This window comes from Salvelinus sp. IW2-2015, linkage group LG17, assembly GCF_002910315.2.
Source record: "Salvelinus sp. IW2-2015 linkage group LG17, ASM291031v2, whole genome shotgun sequence".
Classification (NCBI taxonomy): Eukaryota; Metazoa; Chordata; class Actinopteri; order Salmoniformes; family Salmonidae; genus Salvelinus; species Salvelinus sp. IW2-2015.
Genome location: NC_036857.1, coordinates 34,170,510 through 34,175,172, shown reverse-complemented (window position 1 = coordinate 34,175,172; position 4,663 = coordinate 34,170,510). Strand labels below are relative to the sequence as shown.

General features: G+C 40.0%; 1 long non-coding RNA gene across 1 annotated transcript; it reads left to right on the top strand.

The window, feature by feature from the left end:
* Positions 1-291: 291 nt before the first annotated feature.
* LOC111977230 (uncharacterized) lies at positions 292-3,691 on the top strand. The gene is made up of 3 exons (XR_002879014.1): positions 292-325; positions 1,117-1,239; positions 2,824-3,691. It is a non-coding gene; the product is annotated as an uncharacterized lncRNA (long non-coding RNA).
* The last annotated feature ends 972 nt before the right edge of the window (positions 3,692-4,663 follow it).

Genomic DNA, 4,663 nt, shown 5'->3' with positions numbered 1-4,663 from the left:
GGGCAATTTGTCAATGTCCCAAGTGCTGCTCAATCAACTTCAACGAGAACAACTAGGAATAAAATTATACATAAAAAAAAATATTTCCAAATGTTCAAATTTTCTTCATTAAATGTTATCTTATGTATAGTCTTTTTATGTTAAATGCTACACTTTTTATAAGAATATTGACAATTTTTTGAATGTCCTCAAAGTCGTTGTCCACCCTGTTACATTGTGGTTACTGGCACTTTAATAAAAAAATTATGTATATATATTAAACAATGACATCACAAACAGGAAATTATGTCACTTCCTTGGCGGGAAAACAACTGTGGTGAACCTGGTGAGTTACTAGATTTCATACTATTACAATTTCACCATTACATGTTGGTGATGTGGGAAAGCATAACATGTCCACCCTGTTAAGCAAAAATACAAAAGACGTAAATCGAATTTAATAATATATTTGTCAAACAATGCAAATTCCTTTTCAAGTGGCAGCCATTATCCTAGCTTCATCACAATCACTTGGAGCATAGTTGCTAATTTTAGCTCAAAATGTCCAGCCTGTTGTTGTCCACCCTGTTATCCATGTACACGTAACAGGTTGGGCATAAGCTCAACAGGGTGGACAAATGGATATCTTGCAGTAATGTGTTGCAAAATATGTGTTTTTGTTCATAAAGTGTATTACATAATTACAGTATGTATAGTATTTTAAGAATGAATACATATCAATTTAATATGGTCTTTCTGAAGGAATGGCACCTCCTCTTAGTCAAGCTGATAGACAGCGGCAATACAGAGAACGACGTAATGCTGACCCAGAAAGAAGAAAGTATCTAGAGAAAGAGAGGGAGAAATGGAGGAAAGATAAAGAGACATGGAATAAGGCAATACCTGAATTCAGTGACAGAGTGCAGCGTGCAGAAAGGAAGAAATGGAGAGATTCAAAAAGGATAAAAGGATACTCAGAGCCAGGACCAAGGCTAGTGCATTGCTGCCACCCCCCCCCCCCCCCCCCCCCCCCCCCCTAACCATAACTCATAACCCTATTCCCTATCTACTAACCCTTATCCTTAACTTTATCTCTGACTCTACCCCGAGAATCCTAACCATGCATTTGTGTTTTAGGCAACGCCAGCAAGGGGAACACATTAGAAGAAACAACAAATAGAAGACTCCAAAAAGAGAGAGAGAGCATTTAAAATCTTAAGTGGCAAAGGAGAGGAGAAAAAAGGAAAAATACAGGAAGAGGTATGCAAGGATTAGGGGAGAACAGGCATCTGTATCGCCTCATTCAACAGTCAAAGCATTGCTGAGACGTCAGAATGTGACATCACCTTCTCTTTCACACATCTCTCATTAAAGATATCAAAACAAAATATAGCAATGCAAGGAAACAGAAGAACAAGCAAATCATTGTGAAAGTGACCTCTGTGAAAATACTGTAGAAGTATAAACTTCAGAAGTATGCTCTTACGGTGTTGGGCTTTTCAAAGAAGAGAGTTTGAAGGGGATCTTTGCTCTTTTTTGACGAGAAAGGGAAGCAGAACAGAAACAGAAATCAAAAGGAAAGTGAAGGATTTCTTTCTCCGTGATGATGTAAGTCGTATAACGACCAGCCGCAAACAAACCATCACACGACCAAAGAACAAAATGCAGAAGAGGCTTCTTACTGACATAATGAAAAATCTGCACAGGAAATTCCTGTCTGAGGAATTAGGTCAGTTGTCCAATACCTCCTTCTGCCACCTCAGGCCATTTTGGGTTGTTACGCCCAATGACACTGACCGTGAAACTTGTCAGTGTAAAACCCATGAGAATTTGGGCTTTTGTCCACCAAAACCTTGAGGTCATGGTCAACTCAAGTATGTGTGACCCGAAATCGAAGCTATGTGCTTATGGTGAATGTAAGGATTGCTTCCTCACCACTCATCCAACTCTGAAACCTCCTGGGAAGGCAGAAGTTCCTCTGACACAATGGACCATGGAGAAGATCCAAAAAGATGAAGAGAAGTGCTCCATGATAACCGTGAAGAGGGAGGTCACCATAACAGAAACTGAACTGGTCAGTCAGTTTTTAAGATACGCCCGCCAAGTTTAGGCAACATCTTTAATATCAAGTGGCAGTACAGGGCCTATAGGGAGCTTAGGGAGAGTCTGAAGAACAATGAATGCTTGCTGCACATGGACTTCAGCGAAAACTATTCATGCAAATATAGTCAAGAGATCCAGTCCGTGCATTTTGGAGGATCTCACCATCAAGCCACTCTCCACACTGGAGTGCTTTACACTGCTTTAGACCAACCACCAAATGCTTTTTGCTCCATTTCACCATCACAGAGACATGATCCACCCGCCATTTGGGCCCACCTTGAGCCGGTTCTTGCTATGTTGAAGCAGAAGTACCCTGAAGTCAGCCGGCTTCATTTCTTTAGTGACGGGCCGGCTACACAATACAAGCAAAAAGGGAACTTCTACCTACTTGCCACAGAACTACACAAACAAGGCTTTCAAGAGGTCAACTGGAATTTATTTGAGGCTAGCCACGGCAAGGTGGGACCCTCAAGAGATGTGCAGATAGAGCAGTGCACCATGGAAAAGATATCCCAGATACACAGGCCCTGTAAAATGTCCTAAAGGGTCTTAACTCCTCTGTGGAGATGTTCTTCGTTACTGAGAGTGATGTTGAGGCAGGACCAGAGTTAACCCTCCTTCCTCCCCATACACACATACAGTACATACATTTTTCTTGTACAGTAGTTGGTTGAGTATTGAAATGTATAATGTGTTTGTTACTCTTTATATCTTATCATATGCTATCTCTTCTCACCTCAGATGCCTACCTTAGATGCCATTAAAGGAACGATGAAGATTCATCAGGTTATCAGTGTCTCACCAGGCCAGATAAAATACAGGGACATTACTTGTCTGTGCAAGAAGGATAGTGGCATGTTGGACTGTCCTTGTTTTCAGCTCAAAGAGGCAAGTCTGGGTGACCCTGCAGCATCTAACCAGCTCCCTGCATCTCATGACAAGGCTGACACGACATGGCGACCTGGCACCATTGAACTTAATCACGTAGGAGAGTGGTGTGTTGTCAATTATGACCATGAAGGATACCCTGGCATCATCATGGATGTAGAGGAACACAACATTAAGGTGAAGTGCATACACCGGAATGGCATCAACAAATTCTTCTGGCCAAATCCAAAGGAAGATATTTGTTGGTACTCTGATGGACAGATAATTTGTCTGATGCCAGAGCCACAGGCTGTTAATAAACGTTATGTGCAGATCTTTTTCAAATGAATTCAGTTACATTGTCAAATATCAAGAATTTGTGTCATGTATATTAAAGAGTAAGACATGGCCAACACCACACAATTATAAACTTGGATACAATATCATTAATACCTGTCTCAATTTAGAAAGATAATGTCCAAATTAGATTAAGTTCTGTATAAAACCACACATTGTATACAACATCTGTTATTTCTTTATAATTTGACCAGACCAAATGGACAGAGTTGACAAGGGGACACAATAGCTTTATGAAAATGTAAATATGACTAAAATAGTCCAATGAAAGTAATTAAAGACAGTTAAGTGCTTGTCCGCAATAGGGTGGACTCATCATATGGCTGATTCACAGAAAATGTGTTTATAATTACCTAACTAAGTGCTGGAGCTTGGCCAACGTGTTTTTCTACAAGTCTAATATTTCCTTTTTATAATAAAACATGAAAGGAATACAAATTCTGAAATAAAAATGTAAAATTTTGCATGGTCCAAATGGTACTGTTTTGTGAAATTGACCCAGCTACAGTTACCCATAACTGACTAGCTAGTTTTATAGTTTGGTCATTTATTTAATTTCAGAATTCCCAATATGTTTATGAAGCAAGTTACGTTTTATATGGTCCTAGCTACGAGACTAAGCCAATTTGCCAACACTAAAATCAATGTCATCTACAGTACCAGTCAAAAGTTTGGACACACCTACTCATTCCAGGGTTTTGCTTTAGTTTGACTATTTTTTACATTGTAGAATAATAGTGAAGACATCAAAACTATGAAATAACACATATTGAATCATATAGTAACCAAAAAAGGTATTAAATCAATCAAAATATATTTTATATTTCAGATTCTTCAAAGTAGCCACCCTTTGACTTGATGACAGCTTTGCACTCTCTTGGCATTCTCTAAACAAATAAATTACTAAATAAACTAAAGTCAAAATTAAAAGAGCAACAATAAAATAACAATGGCGAAGCTATATACAGGGGACACTGGTACCTAGTCAATGTGCGGGGGTACAGATTAGTAGATAGGGGTAAAGTGACAGACTTGGCGCTCCGGTATCGCTTGTCGTGCGGTAGCAGAGAAAATAGTCTATGACTAGGGTGGCTGGAGTCTTTGGCAATTTTTAGGGCCTTCCTCTGACACTGCCTGGTATAGAGGTCCAGAATGGCAGGAAGCATGGCAGGAAGTACTACCTTCTGTAGCGCCTTGCGGTCGGAGACAGAGTAGTTGCCATACCAAGCAGTGATGCAACCAGTCAGGATGCTCTCGATGGTGCAGCTGTAGAACTTTTTGAGGATCTGAGGACCCATGACAAATCTTTTTAGTCTCCTGAGGGGAAATAGGTGTTGTCGTGCCCTCTTCACGACTG